The 20,383-nt window shown below is 45.5% G+C and overlaps 1 long non-coding RNA gene across 1 annotated transcript; it reads right to left on the bottom strand.

Annotated features, from left to right (window-relative positions):
* Nucleotides 1-431: 431 nt before the first annotated feature.
* On the bottom strand, nucleotides 432-18,941 carry LOC144690878 (uncharacterized). Its single transcript, XR_013578988.1, has 4 exons — nucleotides 18,621-18,941; nucleotides 18,439-18,508; nucleotides 6,987-7,112; nucleotides 432-558 (listed from the first exon to the last, which is right to left on the bottom strand). It is a non-coding gene; the product is annotated as an uncharacterized LOC144690878 (long non-coding RNA).
* Between the last annotated feature and the right edge of the window lie 1,442 nt (nucleotides 18,942-20,383).

The raw sequence follows: 20,383 nt of genomic DNA, 5'->3' as shown, positions 1-20,383 counted from the left end.
GCAGTCAAACTTTGGTTCTGTAAGTTCGCACATTGGATGAGGAAGGGAAGATATGAATAGGTCAGTAAGGCAAATCCCCATCTTTAAAATCCTCACCACTTCAAGGTCACTCACTCAGCTCATGCTACGGGAGAAGTTAGCAGCATCTTGCCAGCACAAGGTTAGTGACTAAGGACCTACACTGTTATATTTGCAGGTGTGTGAGGCACCATCTTGCATTTTCCTGCCTGTCTTCCTCTGCTCCAGTCTCCACCTGATTGGTGTTAGAGAGATCTGAATTTGATTTCGGTCTTGGATTTTGAAATCTTGTTTAGCTGTTTACAGCAGTACCTCAACCAGCATCTGAATAATCATGCTTTGTTTTACTAAAAATGCTGACAGGGTTGCATATTTTTTATGTAACAAAATAAAACATGCCAGAATCACATTCAATCACAATTGTATTTATTTCAATATCAGGGCAAATGTCCATTCATATCAATATTAAATATTCTGCTATATATCATTGTTTCCAACTTCAATTTTGTGAGAGCACAAGCTGGGCTACCCGTCCGACTTCTGGGAAATAAAGGGATGAAAGTTAACAATAAGATTTAAAGAATAAGATTAAGAAAATGTTTTTATGAAGTAGTAAGCTGAGGTATTCGCCCTATGGGCAAATGGACTGAATGAGATAGGTAATCAGACCACAAAAATGTTCCTATGAAGCAATTTATTTGAAGCATTTCTTATATCCAACAGATTTCATTCAACAATTCACTTAATTATCTTCTTTTCACACAATTCTTTTAATTAACAATTTTAAGCCCACAAATATGAAATACAAATACCTAAATTCACACAATTATTATACTCAAAAATATTATTTCACAATGAATTTACTTTGCTTTACTCAGATTGACTCAAACTTAATTATATTTACAATTTTTACTATAGGATTTCTGCTAATCATTCTCTACATCCGCAGTGTCACTCTCAAAATCTTCAGGATCAAAATCTACATCTATGCCTATTTCCTCAATGTTTGTTAATACTCTGAATATTTCATCATCAGTGTCGAAAACAACATCCACTCAACATTTTCAGAGTCGCTGTCTGCATTTTCAGTGTTAGTTCAAACATTAAATATTTCATGATAGACCACATGAGAAGTTCTTCCTTCTTAGGTCAAAATAAAGAGATTTCTTGGTGATCCTACTCAGCTGTTATATTTTCTGTCTGGAAGGGATAGTGCAGCCTGTCCGGAGAGGGGTAGTGCAGGCTGTCTGAGGAGGGATAGTGTAGACTGTCCGGAGAGGGGTAGTACAGACTGTCCGGAGAGGGGTAGTACAGGCTGTCTGGGTAGGGATAGTGCAGACTGTCCAGAGAGGGGTAGTGCAGACTGTCTGGGAGGGGTAGTGCAGACTTTCTGGAGAAGGAACGTACAGGCTGCTCATGGCCTAGAGAGGCACGCTGATTTGCTCAAGCGGGTGTTGGTCATCCTTTTAGTTGGTGGAGGGGCTGTCTGGGTAGTGATGGTGGCAGAGGAATGTGTCTAACAGGTGGGGCTGTGGTTTTGGTCCTGAGGATTAAGATTAAGTACTGGGAGGTGGGGGACAATGACAGGGGGGCATTGAGTCCACCAGGGTACTGTGCAGTTTCATGGGGACAGTCACAAAAAGTCAGGTTAACGGTGGCATTGAGGACAGGAGGGGTCAGGGTCAGAATGGGCAGCTGCACTTGGATGGTTAAGGGCTCCGGGGGAGAGCAACGATAAAGGCATAGGGCCAGAACTCGGTGGAGTGGCAATCACAGTCGGATTGCATTGCCATTCTGCTCCTTTCTACTTAGCTTAGTCGGGAGCTGCACACTTTGCCCTGACCTTCCAACTCAGGCCGGGTGAGAAAAGTGCAGCTCTGGATTTCAGGAATCCTCTCAGTTGAGTGCAGTAGGGGGAAAGAAAGCCATGCTCATTTTTTTAATAGCACTAGCTGTCTTAAAGCAAGTAGGTTTAAAGGTGCCAGCCACATTGAGAAGTCAAATGTGTAAGGTAAGTGTGTAGGATTGGGGGAGGGGTTGGGGTCAGGTAGTCAAGGGGGTTAAAATGAGTTGGTGGGGGGGGCTTCGGGTGGTCAGTAAAGTGGGTGTCAGTGGTTTCGGGGGGGGTCAGGTTGTCAGTGGAGGAGGTTGGATGATCAGTGAGATGGTTGGGTGGTCAGTGTCGGGGGGTGGGTGGTCAGTAGAGGAGTTAATCAGTAGGTGGGTCAGGTGGTTTGTCGGGTGGTTCAGGTGGTTGGTGGGAGTTGTTGGTAGGGTAGTCGGGAGGTGGGGTTGGGGGTGTAGTCAGGGGCTCAGGACGGCAGTCAGGGTGTTGGTGGGTAATCAGGGGCATGGGGGATTGTCAGGGGGATCATGAGGGTAGTCGGGGTATGAGGGGGTGGTTGGGAGTTCGGGAAGATAGTCGGGACGTGGCAGGGTAGCCGGGGGTCAAGGGGCCCAGTGTTGGGGGGAGGGGTCGGGCATTCAATACTATAGTTACCCAGCAGTTAGAAGTAGCATTAGTTATTTTAACTTTTCCTGGGTAACTATTCCTGTAAAACAATGCAAACTATCGGAAAACTGTGATTTAAGTCAGACTATCGGATGGTTCCCAGTGTAGGTCAATTGCCCATTGGAAGTTTGAATTTCCCAGGCAATTGCTGTGCATTCCTTACGTGGGAACCTCCAGGAGCGGGGGTGTTACGCAGCGCATCTTTGGGGTACCCCACCCAAGAGATCAGAAGTAATGGTCCATTAAATATTATAGGGTCCAGGGTAACGGGGGGAGGTGCAAGGCAAACATGGGTGTCATGAATTTGGTGTTGCTGAAGGAAGATGGGGGGAACTTGATGGGTGACAGGGAGAGGGTAAAAGATGCTGGACCTTTGTCGATATGAGATGCATACCATTGATTCACTTGCAAAGTTGCAACACAGCCTCACGTTGAGAGCCAGGACTCAAAGTGGGAAGAGAGTCTTCAACGGTGGGTGGAGTTATTGGTGTGCTTAGTGGGCCAACTGAACAGGCATCCGAATAATCATTAGTCAACTGGGTGGAGAACCATGCTCAGGTGTGTTCTCATCTCTATGGTTAAAACCCCAAGACAGCAGCAGCAGCATTGCTCCATAACTCATGGGTCACATTGCAGCATCATTCCAGCAAGGTCTGGAACAACAGTGAAGCTTCAGCTGAAGGCCATCTCCTCTTGACCAAGGCAGGGACAGCCGGAGTGGGAGATGGAAGTGGAGTTCCAAGGGGTGAGGGTGAGGAATGGCCCCAATGTTCCAGGTTGGAACCTCGAGGTATCTGGGTAGATAATAATGACAGATAAAGGGGTGGTTGTTACATCTATGATGGCAAGGACAGGGTCTACTGAAAGTGTCTCGAGGGTTTTGAAGGGAAGCTTAATAGTGTTTGAGGGAGGGTGCACAGACATGGCTTTCATGACTCTGGATGCAGGCAGCATGTATCCATGCATATGGATGTCTGTAGGAGAGGAGCACTCATCTGTGGTCCTCCAGTATGGGCTGGGGTAATGGGAGGGGAGGTACCAGGGTTAGACCAATGCTAGGTACAGGCCCTCCCATTGGTGAATTGATCAGGGATGGAGGGAAAGTTTCAAACAGCATGATGACTACATGGGTCGCTGCAATGTGTTCACAGAGCACCTCAGGCATCCCCAGTGATGGCTGAAGGCAACCTTACCATTTTGCTAGCCATGGTTCAACTGAGGAGGCACTGGCACAGAGTGACCCAGCACCAGGAACAGCAATGGTCAGAGCAGCAAGAGGCAGCGGCTGTGGTGGCTGATCATAAAGCATTCTCAGAAGGATCTAATCAGGTGACCAGTACCTGCTGGGTGGCCAGATTTGTACCAAGGCCTCAACTTCAGCAGTGATACCCAAGGAGACTCCTGCAGAGTTCAGGATCCTTATACCTTGCACATGGATGATGTGAGGCAATAAATGGTGATTGCATAGGCCCACAACATCCACGGGTAATCAGCAATGAAGTGCGTCGCCCTTAAATGCACATGATCATTTGACAGCTAGTAACATGATGAGAATACCACAAGCATACTTGTGGTGTAATTATACATATATTTACAATTGTGATTGATATTTACAGTGATTATGCATCTGTGCCACCTTTGTGTCCTGAATGTTTCTGTATCTTTCTTTTCCTAATGCTACACCTATGTGCAGCCCCGACATCCACAGCTGAGATGGAGGCAGTTTGATGACTGCTACGCCCTGTTGACTGTGCTGACTTTGGTGGGCGTCCTCTGGTGGCCCAAGGCCTAGAGGACCCCGGCCTGCTAAGGGTCTCCTGCTCAGGTGCAGGTGCACCCTCCTCGGCCTGACCTGCTGGAGGTGATGGGGTCACTGGCAGAGAGGAGGTGGAGCGGCAGGGCCCCTTGGAGTGTTGTTGGATGAAGACCCCAGGATGCCTGGCTGGCGCTTCTCCTCCCTGTGGGTGCCCGATGGCATCTGCCTAACTCCTGAGGAAAAGGGGCACCTAGCGGGAGGTTGAGGTGCCCATCCCCCTCACGCCTAGCCACTGCTGCACTACACCAATGGCCAAAGTGATGGGATGAAGGTGCAAGCACATATCCAGCAGCCACTGTGCATTCTGCTGGACCTGGGCATCCAAGGTGTCTGCCACCCTTCCCATGGAGACTGCTCACATGCTGGAGCCACAACAGAAGACAGAAGGTGGACAGACTCCTCCAGCCTTCGGTCCAGGTTGTTCATGGCCTTTGGCAGCTCTGCCTGACGTTCCCCATCTGTCACTGAATCTCCATCAGATCTCCTATGGCCGGGTCCAGAGGCTCATTATCCGCATGGGGCTCAGCAAGGAACTAGTCTCCAGCAGAGCTCCAAGTGTCAGAGACCTTGGCTGTCACTTCCTCAATCAGCTGTGGACCCGTGTCAGTGATGTGCTCACCGGACTACCCCGAGCCTACTCTAGAATGTGTAGTGTACTGGCGGATGTACCTGTGCTGGTGGAGGATGTAGGTGAACGCCTTCCGACACAGGTGGGCTGTTCTGTGGGCGCCACTAACCTCCGCTGCAACCTCTGCCCAGGCTGCCATGGTCAGATGGGAGGAACTCGTGCTGCCATCCCTGGGAAGCAGGACCTCCCGCCTTTCCTGGACAGCCTGGAGGAGAACCTACAGGGAGCCTTCACTAAACCGTGGGGCCACACATTGTCTGCTCTGGGACTTATTTTGATCTGCAGAATCCAGAGTTCCTGCCTTGCAGTGAGTGAATGGCTGCCCAGGTGCCTTTTAAATATGGTGCCAGGACCTTTGGCCCCATGAGGTAATGGCAGCGACGGCGACTTTCTGCCCTTGTGGATGCATATGTAATGAGCTGCACAGCAGAAATCACCCTCACTTCTACTTCTGCCACCAAAATTATACTCCAGAAAAAAAGATTCCACCCACAGTGTAGGCAGGGCCGCAGGATCCTTGCAAGGGAGCAGACCAAAGCTCCCCCGGTAGGGTTGTGGATATCATTTTACTATATGCCCCTTGATCCAAGGCATCATCTGACCAAGCTTCAGATTGGCCCAAGGGCCTTGGAAGAGTTCGCCAACAAACAGACAGAGAGACAGACATTTTACTTTTATGTAGATAGATATGTATATTGGGCCTGAATAGACCACTGTGATTCATATGGCCAGCCACAGTCACTAGGAAATATCACATTTCACAATATCTCTCTTTCTCCTCAATTAAATTTTTCACCAGATTCTTTTCTAAATCTCTCTCGAATTTGTTTCCCCTGGTGCCCATTCTCTCTGACAGCAATAGTTCAATCTAACGTGTCTCTTCATCATCCCTCTGCTACGTTTATGCCCTCTTGTAGAATCTGTGACTATTTAAAAAATGCCAGGGGTGATTTTGACTTTGTGCGATAGTGTAAAATGGGTGAAATGTTTCCTATGGGATCATGTGAAGCAGGGCAGAAGGGTCAAGAAACAGGCGACACTGATTTAAGATGATTGGCAAAAGAAGCAAAGGCAACTTGAGAAAATCTTTTTCACACAGCGAGTGGTTAGGATCTGGAATATACTGCCTGAGAGAATAGTGGAGGAAGGTTCACTCAAGATCTTCAAAAGAGAATTAGATAAATATCTGAAGAGAAAAACATTACAGGGCTATGGAGGAAAGGCAGGGGAATGGGAATAGGTGAGTTCCTCTTGCTGTGAGCTGGCACAGACATGACAGGCCAAATGGCCTCTTTGTGTGCTGCAACCATTCTATGATATTATGATTTCATGAATGAAAAATTTGCCCTGTCCACTGCTGGTCCTTCAACGGCCCCCTCTTCCATAACGTACCCCGCTCCCACACCCACAACCCCACCCCCCTCCCTCCGCCCACACCCTGAAAATTACACCAAATGCTGTAAAGGGGATACAGTAAGGCCCAGAAAGAGGAAGTCAAATGGAATGCCTTCTTCATTTTAACATATCTTGCCATGATTGATAGCGTTTCCTTCCCTAATTGACTCTAGCTTCACCAGCACCTTCCCAAGGTGCAACCTCAACCACCCAGATGAACACAGGTAGTAGATACAAGGGAAGGCTACCATCCTGAATTGGAAATATATTCCTTCACTGTCACTGGGTCAAAATTCTGGAACTCCCTCGCCAGCAGCATGTGGGTGTACCACATGAACTGCAGTGTTTCAAGAAGGCTGCTCACCACCACCTTCTCAAGGGCAATTGGGGATGGGCAATAAATGCTGGCCTAGCCAGTGTCACTCACAGTCCATGAATGAATTAAAATATAAATCAGTCATTGTGTAATATGTACAGGGTTTCCCCTTCCCGTCATCGAATTCCTGAAACAATCAAGCAGCTAACTCATAATGATCGGTGTCAGTATTGATTTTTATAGACTTTTGCAGATGATAAAAGTAAGGATTGTTTTTTATAATATACCTTTCAAACCTTACCATAAGTGATCTTAAGTAGTTTATCATTCCAAGAAGTCATTGGAGCTCCTTTTTACTGCTAAGTCTCTACATCATTGCTCCAATTTTATTCCTGGCTGGTCTGTGGGAATCTCAGGTCTCTCTGATCTGTGACAAAAGTTATTTTTGCGATTTGCAATAAATTAGCATAATAATTAGAAATACATAGAAAACAAGGTTATATATTGACTTCTAATTCCCATTTTTTGTTGATCTACAACATTCAAAGAGTAACAGCCATCACTAGCACTTAAGAATTGCTTTGCAAATCCTTTCTTAAACAGTATTGCATCTGCAACAGTAAAACAATATGCTTATCTCCAGTCAGTTAGGTAATATTTTGACAGTTGAAAGTTTCACAACTAAGGGAAGGAAATTCATAATCATGATAATTACTTAATTACCTTTCATTTGATTAAATATATTCTTGCAATATAAAGAGATACGCCATGGTGCTGTTCACAGAGAGTTTGCGGTTTTATTAGAAAGGAGGGTGATGTGAAATCATATTACCAGAGACATTAGCTCATCAACACTCATGGTGGACCTGACACCTGATAGTACTAGGTTGGGGAATTGGGATGAGCAGTATTTTGAGATGGACTCCCAGGTCCAGGAGCATTGGGAAGGATTGGTGTGTGTGGAGCTAAGGTTTGGTGGAGTAGCAGAGAATTGTGGTGGGATCCACGGTTCTAGACACATGGGAGGAGGAAGGTTTTAAAGAATGCTGAAAATGTCCTGAGTTCCACAATTATCGAGAAAGGTGGCCCCTGGGAGAGAGTATGCTCTTGAGGTGGAAGGATGAGATCAGCAAGCACTGACAATGCGTCCCAGGAGTTGTGATCACTGATAAGGATCTGTGAACTTTAGAGGGAGGAAAATGAGGAAGGATAACGTGGGGTTCAGCAGGATTCAGGAGGAAGTCTTGAATCATTGGGAGTTGCTGGGATCTGGCTGTATTGTGGGGAGCTGACTATAACACACCTATAGGGTCAGGTGCACTCAGGGGAATCAGTGCCTTTAGAACTCACAGGTCCCAATTTCCTGTGTTCCAACTTGTCAACCAACTCCACCATCATTTCCTCATCATCAGCTGGTTCTTATTTCTTAAATAATTTTCTATTCGTTAAAATTAATAGACAGAAAATCAAGGGCTGAGGGTATTCATTTTCCAGAAATTCAGTATGTACCGGAAATAGACCATTAGAGATTTTATTGATTTATTCCAGTCTTTAATAAGCAAAATTTCCATAAACAGAAAAATAAACACATAAAATTTCCAATGTTCACAATTTCATAGTTCTTACATAAAAAGTATTAAGCATTAAATAGCACAGGACAGCATTTTAACTGAATAAAAAAACAATGACTGATAAAATAAATGAATTTGTGATTTTGTTTCTTAATTTAATGAGAAGCCCACGATACCTACTGTTACCGTTTCCACGCGCTGCCTCTCACAAAATAACATGATCTATATATTATTAAAATCATTATGTCCTGTCACCTCTAAACATTGCTTACAGTCTTTTCAATATTAATTGCATCAGTACTATATTACATTTCTAATTGCCAGTGATAAAGTACCTGTAGGCAATGTAACAATAGTATTGCCCGTTTCTCTGTCATAAAATTCTTGAACTCCTATGCAATCCCCAAGTTAAAATTACAGTACTTGTTTTAAGTCACTATCAGATGACAGGTTCTGGATATTAGGCAACCTTGTAAACCAGAATTGTCAACCTTCATTGAACAATTAATCATTTCCCATTTTTTCTCAGTAACTCAAATTCCTAATATGCAAAATAAGAGTTTGGACAAAATAAACATTCAAAAATGTATAATTCGCAATAACATAACTAAAAATTATCCTTTGAATTTCAATCTGTGTCCTTTATTGTTTCATTTTTTTTTTATTTGAAACCCTCAACTTCTGCCAGACCTGGGCCATAATTTAGTAGTTTTGTCCAGAGCTATGACACTGTGAGCTGCATTGGTATTATGCAACATGCAAATAATTTCTAAGAATCTACCTTTCATTTGGCGATACTAATTGAATTTTTTTTTTAACTTCCAGCCATTTCTGCCTAGTAGCTTTCTTCAAATAGTTTAAAATACAAGGGGATAAACTTTTAAAGCTTTATTGAAAGAGAGAAATTTCATTTATACCGTTCCTTTCATGACCTCAGGTCCCAAAGCGCTTTACAGCCAATGAAGTGCTTTTTACAGTGTATTCACTGTTGTAGTGTTGGAAGTGCAGCAGCCAGTAATGTGATAAGACCATTGAGTTTGCTTTAGTGTTATTGTTTGAGGGGTAAATATGGGCAAGGGCACTGGGAGAACTTCTCTGCTCATCTTCAAACTAGTATTTTGCGGTCTTTTCTATCCATTTCTGTCCGCGGTGTCTTGGTGCCTCCTATGTTCCTGTGTTTAATGTTCAGTCTAAAAAACAGCACCTCCAATTGTGCAATACATCTGAAGTACTGCAATGGTGTGTCAGCTTGGATTATGTGCTCAAGTCTTCAGAGTTGGGAATTGAACTCACAACCTTGAGGCAAGAGTGCTGCCAACTGAGCCGCAATTGCATTAGGCAAAGTTTACACTGAGCTTTTCCTAAAAAAAGGGAAAGCAGTGCATGTTTGTGTGTGAGGAAGGAGACACACTGTGCTACCTTTTCAGGCCCTACTTACATCAGGAAGATGGGGGGCGGAGCCCAAAAATAACAGTGCGATCTGGGTGTCAACTTTGAGACACCAATCCAGGTGCTGACAGTTCACCAGGCCAGGGAAGGGCGGAACAGTGATCCCGTCCAATCCCTGATTGAAACAAATCAGAGTAGTAAAAAAGCTCATTAAGAACTTGCTAAAAGGTGATGGGGGCTGTTGGAATTTTTACCAGTGCACGGGTTTCATGCAATGTCTGGGGCTGACCAGCTGGCTGAAGGGAGGTGGATACAGAATGGGAATTGGCAGTCATGATCACCCCAGGGAATTATTGTGGCCCCATAATAAGGCTAATGGTGCGGAGGGTGACATGACCATTAGGACGCAAGTGTCCCCTTGCAGGTGGCAGGGAGAGTGAGGACTGAGCACACAGGCATTTTAGGGGGTTGTCACTCTCCTGGCATTGCAGAGGATCCAGGGGCAAGGCTGCCAATCACACTAGGACAACCTCCTGACCACAAGAAAGGGTGTAGCTGGCAATGGAGGCATGACTTTTAGATATTGGGCCAAGTGGCAATGGAGGGCAACACCACTGATCTGCAGGTGGGAACCTTGCTTTTCTTGCCCCCGACCAATGCCCGTGTGGTGAATGCCCACTCTCCCCACCACCTGGGCAGTGCCAATGGCACTTCCTTACCAAGAGTCAACCTTTGCCCCACTGACCCTCTTATGAAGTTCGGATGACTAGCTCCCCACCTGCTTCCCTTCAGTTGATCTTCAACAGACAGCCCATGAAACCCATACTCCTCCTTCAACAGTCTACCCTTCCCCACCTCCGACTCCACCTGCGGGAAGGAGGGTGCAAAAAGTGAGCCCCGGGCAGTCTAAATCAGTCTCCCACTTCATCTGACCCACCTTTGTTCCTGCCCCATGGGCTCCAATTGGACAGAGAACTCGTCTCCATGTCAGTTAAAGGCCCACCCACATGAAAATTGTGACTTTAATCAGATTCCCACCGGAGGCAGGTTCCTCTCCCAAAAACTGTCCTGACTCATGTTTCCCACCTCCCTGAGAAAAATTCAACCCACTGAATAAGAAAAATTATACCTGTTATACTTCAGGTTTAGGCTGTATAAGCTGCAGAAAGTATAGAAAGCTGAGAGGGAGAAAGAAGCTTGGTTAGGGGGGAGAAAGAAAGAACTTCTTAAAAGTTCAACTTTCAAAATTAGAAACAATAATATAATTACTGTTAAATCTTTATTATCTGGCAAGTGCAGAGAATGGAGGTTAATTAATAATGCCGATTAACGGAGAGTTCCATCTACCAATGGAATACGCTGCAATACTTGTAGCATGACCTAATATGCAAGTACTCAGGAAGTAAGTTTCTTTTTACTTCTAATTTTCAACAGTACAGTAAAACATAATAATACAGTATACAGGTATGGATTCCAGATAACTTCGTAATTGCTGCCGGTTAGTAAAGTGACTATTCCTTTTAGAAGCACGTCAGAAATTCTGGTTCGCAGAGAATTCCGGCTGGTAGAGTGCCAGATAACACCAAGTTTACTATCTTTTTAAATTTCTTCACAGGGTGTGGGGGATACCGGTAAGATTGCATTTATTGACCAACATATTTGTCCTGATTTGGGCCTGTTCCTTAAACCGATACCATCCCCGCGGTTATGGTGCTGCCACAAAAATATTTGAGGGTAGGAAAACACACATGATGAGCAAATTGCAGTGTATCTCTGAGTCAGCATGGTGTGTGATTTGGAAGCCAGCGAATTATCCGATCTGAGCTTTGTTGGCACTTAAAAAGGATTGTTTCTCCTTGCTTACACCTGTGAGACATGAGATTAGAACTGCCAACAGCTTTGAAACAGAGAATTTAAAAATGTAAGTTGAACTTTTAAAAGAAACAAAGCCTTCTTAAAGGAAGCAGGAAGTGAGGAGAGGAGACAATTCACTTGAGGGTTAGGTGTGTTAGGGCACTGGCCCCTGGACGGTTGGAAATAGATAATTACAGGTGAGATGTGTAGGAAGGAGCAGGATTGAATATGTAGCTCTGAGGTGAAGAGGTAACTATAACGGGATTGAGATTTTTAAAGCATCCGTTGTTCTTGAAGAAAACATCAGTGAATTATTAATGGCGTAGTGGTATTGTCTGGACTAGTAAGCCAGAGACCCAGGGTGATGCTCTAGGTACTCAGGTTTGAATCCCACCACGGCAGATGGTGGAATCATACATGACACCACCATCACCATCCCTGGTCATGTCCTGTTCCACAGGCAGGACAGGGCCAGCAGTGGTGGCAGGACAGTGATATACATTCAGGAGGGAGTTGCCCTCGGAGTCCTCAACATCGACTCCAGACCCCATGAAGTCTCATGGCATCAGGTCAAACATGGGCAAGCAAACCTCCTGCTGATTACCATGTACCGCCCGCCCTCAGCTGAGCGCGGCAATGACGCAGAATGTACTCTGAGTGGGGGACTTAAGTGTGGCTTGACTGAGCTGGCCGAGTCCTAAATGACATAGCTGCTAGACTGGGTCTGCGGCAGGTGGTGAGGGAACCAATAAGAGGGAAAAATGTACTTGACCTCATCCTCACCAACCTGCCTGCCATGACAGTATCGGTAGGAGTGACCATTGCACAGTCATTGTGGAGATGAAGTCCCACCTTCACATTGAGGATACCCTCCATCGTGTTGTGTGGCACTACCACTGTGCTAATTGGGATAGGTTTCGAACAGATCTAGCAACTCAAGGCTGGGCAACCATGAAGTGCTGTGGGCCATCAGCAGCAGCAGAATTGCACTCAAACACAATCTATAACCTCATGGCCCAGCATATTCCCCCACTCTACCCTTACGATCAACCCTGGATCAATGGAGAGTGCAGGAGGGCATGCCAGGAGCAGCACCAGGCATACCTGAAAATGAGGTGTAACACAAGACTACTTGCATGCCAAACAGCAAGTGATAGACAGGGCTAAGCGATCCCACAACCAAAGGACCACATATAAGTTCTGCAGTCCTGCCACATCCAGTCGTGGTGGACAATGAAACAACTCACGGGAGGAGGAGGCTCCACAAATATCCCCATATCCAATGATGGAGGAGCTCAGCACATCAGTGCAAAAGATAAGGCTGAAGCATTTGCTACAATCTTCAGCCAGAAGTGCCGATCATCCCAGCCTCCTCCGGAGGTCCACAGCATCATTGATGCCAGTCTTCAGCCAATTTAATTCACTCCACGTGATATCAAGAGATGACTGAAGGCACTGGATACTGCAAAGTCTATGGGCCCTGACAGTATTCTGGCAATAGTACTGAAGACTTGTGCTCCAGAACTTGCCATGTTCCTAGCCAAGCTGTTCTAGTACAGCTACAACACTGGCATCTACCCAGCTATGTGGAAAATTGCCCAGGTATGTCCTGCACGCAAAAAGCAGGACAAATCCAACCCGGCCAATTACCGGCCCATTAGTCTACTCTCGATCATCAGTAAAGTAATGGAAGGGGTCATCAACAGTGCTATCAAGCAGCACTTGTTTAGCAATAACCTGCTCACTGACGCCCAGTTTGGGTTCCGCCAGGGCTACTCAGCTCCTTACTTCATTACAGCCTTGGTTCAAACATGGGCAAAAGAGCTGAACACCCGAGGTGAGGTGAGAGTGACTGCCCTTGACATAAAGGCCACATTTGACAGAGTGTGGCATCAAGGAGTCCTAGCAAAACTGGAGTCAATGGGAATCAGGGGAAAAGCTCTCCACTGGTTGGAGTCATACCTAGCACAAAAGAAAATGGCTGTGGTTGTTGGAGGTCAGTCATCTCAGCTCCAGGACATCACAGCAGGTGTTCCTCAGGGTAGTGTCCTCGGCCCAACAATCTTCAGCTGCTTCATCAATGACCTTCCTTCCATCATAATGTCAGAAGTGGGGCTGTTCGCTGATGATTGCACGATGTTCAGCACCATTCGCGACTCCTCAGATACTGAAGCAGTCCATGTCCAAATGCAGCAAGACCTGGACAATAACCAGGCTTGGGCTGATAAGTGGCAAGTAACATTCGCGCCATACAAGTGTCAGGCAATGACCATCTCAGACAAGAGAGGATCCAACCATCGTCCCTTGATGCTCAATGGCATTACCATCACTGAATTCCCCACTATCAACATCCTGGGGGGTTACCATTGACCAGAAACTGAACTAGACTAGCCATATAAATACTGTGGTTACAAGAGCAGCTCAGAGGCCAGAAATCCTGCAATGAGTGACTCACCTCTTGACTCCCCAAAGCCTGTCCACCATCTACAACACAAGTCAGGAGTGTGATGGAATACTCCCCACTTGCCTGGATGAGTGCAGCTCCTACAACACTCAAGAAGCATGACACCATCCAGGGCAAAGAAACCGGCATGATTGGCACCACATCCGCAAACATTCATTCCCTCCACCACGGACGCACAGTGGCTGCAGTGTGTACCATCTACAAGATGCACTGCAGGAATTCGCCAAGGCTCCTTCGATAGCGCCTTCCAAACCCATGACCACTACCATCAGGAAGGACAAGGGCAGCAGATAGATGAGAACACCACCACTTGTAAGTTCCCCTCCAAGCCACTCACCATCTTGACTTGGAAAGTTATTACCGTTCCTTCGCTGGGTCAAAATCCTGGAACTCCCTTCCTAACAACACTGTGGGTGTACCCACACCACACGGACTGCAGCGGTTCTAGAAGGCTGCTCACCACCACCTTCTCATGGGCAATTAGGGATGGGCAACAAATGCTGGCCCAGCCAGCAAGGCCCACAACCCATGTATGAATCAAAAAAACAGAGTGAATCAGTGCTGAGCTTTGCAGATATCTGAAGTATGAAAGAATCAGAGTAACTCTGAACAGAATTCACATCTCTTGAATGAGTAAGTATTTTCTTTTTATGTGTCTTACAATATATAAATTTGAATCAAATTTCACCTGTCGCAGAACAAATATACAATTGAAATGCATCTCCTTATTTAGACAACGTGATTATCTTTTTTTAAAAAAAAAATCTCAATCCTTTTCCAAATGGTTAAAGGATATAGTCAAAAAGATCTTCCCTTAAATGCATCAAAGTTGTCAACTTAGTATATAAAAACAAACTTTAGCTGGGTTAGTTTGTTTGTATTTTGGTCAACCAACATTTTTGGGCTGACAGGGACAGTCACCCATCACCGTGTGCTGAATTATATTGCTGCAGCAGGCTCCAGCCGCTGGACGTAGTTTGTTAGTGGCAGACAATCAGAGGCTGGCAGCTCACCAGTCTCAGCAGCACCACCTGAGTCGCTGGCCACTCCTGGGGCTGCACCTGGAAGAAGAGGATGCCATGGAAGGACAGTGCCGGCCCAACCAGGTTTTAGTGGTTACCGGTGCCAGTCAGGCTGGGTCAGGCAAGATGGGAGTTGATAGGGCTGGGGTGGTTGGTGAGGGCAAGTGGCACCGTTGCTGTAGGGGTGGCTATTGCCACCTGGGGGTCATGCTGTGGGACAAAGCATGACAGAATAGGAAGGACCACCCCAGCCCACTGGAGGCTACCAAGGTGTACCTGGTGGTTTTCCTACTTGCCGAGGGATCCACTTGTTGCTGGTAAAATTTCGGCAAGAGGTCCTTAATTGGCCATTTAAGTGGCTCAATTGGCCTTTGGGCAAGAGGGTCATCCACCATCCTGACTTGGAAATATATCGCCATTCCTTCACTGTCATGCTTTGTTCCACAGCAGGGCCCCCAGGTAGCAATGGCCACCCCCACAGCGAAGGTGCCACTTGCTCTCACCAACCATCCCAGCCCCAACACCCCCAACCACTCCACCCCATCAACCCCCATTTTGCCCGACCCTGGAACGCCACCGGCAAGATGGCAGAAAAACGATGTACACTCCACACCCAGCCTTCCCTCACCATTTTATAGCACCCCCCACCCCCCGACCCCACCCCACACACACCCCCACCCCGACCCCCACACCCCTTGCCTCCAAGCACTTCCCCTGAGTCTCTAAGCTATTAACAAATACCCACTAGGGTCTGGACACTGTCCCTCACTGGGGGGGCCACATCCCACTTAGCAAAGTCCAGAGTTTAAATACAGCTTGGTAGAGCCAAGGTTTCTAGTAAACCTTCTGTAGCTTGTCCAGTTAGGGTCAATCTATCTGTTCAGGTATTAGTTAACTAATTCTGGCCTTCATACTTTAAAAGAAGATATAGAAGTACTGGAGAACATGTGAGAGAAAGAGATACACTGAACATGAGTACATGAGAGAAAAGGGAATAAAAAGATATGAGATGTTGCAGATGGAATAGAAGGGTACTCATGTAGAATATAAACTAGTTGGGATGAATAGCTTGTTTCGGTGCTGCATATTCCATGTTATTCTATGTAATTCTATTTGTTTTTTTATGCTCATCAAGGTGGAAGATATTAGTGTTAGAAATGGAATACTTTCCTGTCTCAAGCACCGAATGTTACCATCAGCACCTCTGCATTTGGTGTTGACAATAAAGCTATGACATTATGCACTGAACTTTGGCAGTGGAGTAAAATGGATGATAGTAGCTTGGTTGTCCATTATACACCCCATCGACCTTACCTAATTCTCCTTTCCATTGACTCACTGGTCTAAGTTTTAGGCCTGGGGTGTTCTAAGTCTCGGACCTCATTTAAATCAGAGAACTGACAGGAAGGGGCCACAGAGCCTGCTGGGAGATGATCACGGCAGCATAGGGGTGATTGCCAGATTGCAGTTAAGTGGTGGAGAGGTTATTTCGGGAGGGGAGGAAGGCGTCTGAAACAGTGGAGGCCTTGACTTTGCCCAAGGGAAAGGTTTTATCCCTTACCTCAAGGGCTGCTTCTCATGGGAACCCAATCAACATCAATGACAGAGGCTATTACCTGACACTGACAGGCCGTTGCTAAAGCCAATAAAATTGGATATCAACAGGAATGGAGCAAGAAATGGAGCTGCTCCATCTGGTCACCCACTCAGCTCTATCCACTGCACCCGGCCGCACTCAATAGTCATGATTCCCCCCTTTTGCTTTTGGAGGCATTTACAGGAGGTAGATCCCAAATAGCCAGGTTTACGCCCAAGCCTCAAGTAACCATGGGCTGAACTTTCACAGCCTTTGGTGACAGATTGGGAGGCAGAAGGTCTGTAATATGGCAAGGGAAGGTGTCAGGAGGAAAACCTGATTATTTGCTGCCACTATGGCATATTACCAGCAGCGGGAACCTCAGCAGAGCAGCTGACAGTCAATTAAGGGCCACTTCCCACCTCCATTGACATTTTGCCCATATGGAAAGGTCCTGCTACCAGCTGGGGATGTGGCACTGCCAGGTAAACCCTCCCACCAAGTTCTCATAGTGGGGGCACCCTTTCTGAAGGCCGCTCCACGGGCCATTCCTGTGATTAAGGCGCTGCCATTTAAAGGGGGCCTACCCCCTTATCTCCAAGACCTGCCTGTCTGGACCCAGCTCTTTAGGCCAAACTTTCCTGTTCTTTGAGGATGCCTCGGCATTGATGCCCTCTCCTTCATGCTGCAGCCTCAGCAGTGGACACCACTCAAAGTAGCACTTTTGAGCTGCTGGTCTTCTGTTTGGGCTGGCTCTGAGGAGGCTTGGTGGCGTGGGCAGCCATTCTCGATTGTACGGCAAGACCTGCGGAGGCTTGTTAATTGGCCACTGCCAGTAAAATGCTGCCCAGGGTCCTGTTGCTTACTGCCATGGGTTTGGTTCCTACTTTTGGCCTTGGTGGTGGGGCCTCATCCTCGTTGGAAAAACTCAGCCCTAGATTTCAACTCTGAGATTCAGGAAACATTGGCTCTTCTCCCCGTTCCTCACGCCATTGCAAAAATTGGGGATGTTTATGGGGGCATCCCCAGGCAGTCCAAAAGGATCACCTGTCGAGCCAAAGTATCCTAAGGTTGCTGAGAAGTTCCATTCTGAGCCTAAAATGGCGTCTAAAGTTCAAAAGGCAAAGAACAGTTGCTCCCAGTAGGATTCTTACAAGCATATTTGTTACTGGAAGAGAATAAATGAAAAAAATCTGTTACTGTTGATCACTTTTAATCAGAGTGATCCAGTTTCTCTGTGGAGATGACATCTCTTGTACTGCTCCAGAGAGAAGCAATTGCTTCTAATTTGTTGCTAAACTCCTCCCCAGATTAAGACAGGGTCATTAAGGAAGCTTAGTGGCAACCAGAGGTTTGTTCCCCACAGTGAAGTAGCAACACCTTGGAACTTGTAGGTAAGAATCTTTTAGTATTTGTGTTTTCCTCTGACATTTACACCCACAGGGATGCTTTTCTGGAAAAAATGCAACTAAACCGAAGAAGAAAAACAACTTCATAAACTGATTCTTCAGCAGCCTGGTGCGAAAATTATGTTGATTTTCCTCTACCCTTTGTTCCTATTTCTCTCATATACCGAGAGAGGAGCTCACCAAATCACCAGCTACCCTTCAATTTGAAGATAAAGAGAAGTTGGGCTGACGATCCCCAAAGGTGATCCAATTATTTTTAGAAGTCAAACTTTTAGTGCCATCTAATGGACAAAATAAGAACTGTAGGCAATAATGTGAAAACGAAGCTCTGCCGAAAGACAAGTTTCACATTTTGGTTCAGCTGATTTATCATGTCACTTGCTTATCAGTGCAGAATTACAAGATGAAATTTATATCACAATTTCTTCTTTAAAAAAGTTTTTTCTGAAATACTTGTATTTTGCATACTGTTAAGTTCAAAGAATTGTTTGGTGACGTGAGAGCTATGGCACTCTGCTCGATTCCTGACTTCAAAGCTCTGTGGAAGTACATCCCAAGTGTTTTGACATCCTGGGGTAATTGTTCAACTTGCAAAAGAATGAATAACATAGTAAAATAATCCACCTCAACTAAAATCTAGATATACTCACTTAAACATATTCCACATAGTCGGTTCAAGGAGGCAGCTCACCTCCACCTTCTCAAGGGCAACTAGGGATGGGCAATAAATGCTGGCCCAGCCAGCGAAACCCACATCCCCTGAATGAATTTTTTTTTAAAAACACCATAGGCAACTGCCATATTTCTTCTCAATTACACAAATCAAGTTAGATTTTCCTTGCCCTTTTTTTGAAATAAAGCAAACAGTTTAAATTGAACATCACATGAATGCCAGTATGGTTTATGTGCTATGCATTTGGATGAATTCATTCTTTAATTGTGTGACACACTGGGTCCATTTGATGTCCTGAAATGAAAGAATGAACTAGCATTTTCATGGTGCCTTTCTCAACTCCAAGACATCCAACAACTTAAAGACCAATGAGGTGTAGACACTGTAATACAGTAAGGTCTTACAAACAGCAATGAGACAAAACATAGAAACGTAGACCGGGATTTTCCAGCCCTGTTGTGGGTGGGACCCGCCGTGGGCGAGGCGGTGTCCCAGCCAGAAGTCCATTGACTTGCGGTGGGACCGGCAGATCCCGGCGGCGGGCGGGTGCAGAAAATCCCGCCCATGGTGATATTTGCAACACAGAAGGAGGCTATCGTGTCTGTGCTGGCTGAAAAAAAAACTATCCCGTCTAATCCCACCTTCCAGCTCTTGAGCCTTAGCAACAAAGGACCAGCTAAAACATTTCAGTAACGGTTGGTTGAGAGATAAATGCTGGTCAGGAGAGTGCCGGAATTTCCAGCTGTTCTTCAAATGCTGCTACTGGATCTTTTACATGCACCTAAAAGGGCAGTTGTGACCTGGGTTTAACATCTCATTCGAAAGGTGACATCTCAGGCAGTACAAAGCTATCTTTCAGTACTGCATTGGATTGTCAGTTGAGATTACATTTTCGTCATGAAGTGTAGTTTGAATCAATGATCTCCAGACTCAGAGGTGAAAGGTTGACCACCTAGTCAAGCTTGACACCTCCGTTCATTGTTCCATGTTTCATCTAGTGAAGGAAAGCCTAGATGTATCAAGGATGTGTATAAGTGGCAAAGCAGTTTCGTCTAGGTTTTTGTTTTCCTCTTGTTCTGTCAATAATCTGTAGATAGTTCATCTTTAAATTCTATCATTCAGTTTCTCTAATCTGCCAAGGTAAAATTTGCATATCTGGCAAGATCAGGAATAGCATGGTCAAACTGTGTCAAACAATATCTAGTGAACTGAAGGAATTTACACCTTAAAATGACGTCTTCTCCTTATTCATTAATGGAGTCTCACTAGTACTTAGGCTGGTCCTTTTAACAGAATATATTTTGCCTGCAAGCTTTTGAAGACCGTTTTAAATGTTTCCCATTTACATTGTTGCTTGCCAATATTGTTGCCCATTTTATTTTCCAAGTTCTATTCTCAGTCCCTGAAAATGAGCTTTTCTCCAATCTATTAATCTAGTTTTCACCATACTTACGCCCACTTTCCCCAAAGGTAATAAAGCAAAATCTGCGAGATTGAACATTCCTCTAGTCTCAACAACTTTACACTGGTAGGTTCCCCATTCATAGGAAATGTTCTTTAATATAGGAAGCATTAAATGGCATGGAGTATTTGATCAACTCAGTCTGTGCTTTCCCTTCAGTTATGTTCTCAAAAATATTTATCCAATTCGTTTTTGAAGAAGCAAAGAAGGATATTGATGATTGCTGAAAGCTAACCATTTCAGCCCACAAACATCTCTACAAGAGTTCCTCAATGTGA

This window comes from Cetorhinus maximus, chromosome 1 (genome assembly GCF_964194155.1).
Source record: "Cetorhinus maximus chromosome 1, sCetMax3.hap1.1, whole genome shotgun sequence".
NCBI classification, from domain to species: Eukaryota; Metazoa; Chordata; class Chondrichthyes; order Lamniformes; family Cetorhinidae; genus Cetorhinus; species Cetorhinus maximus.
This window is presented reverse-complemented; position numbering and strand designations above follow the sequence as displayed.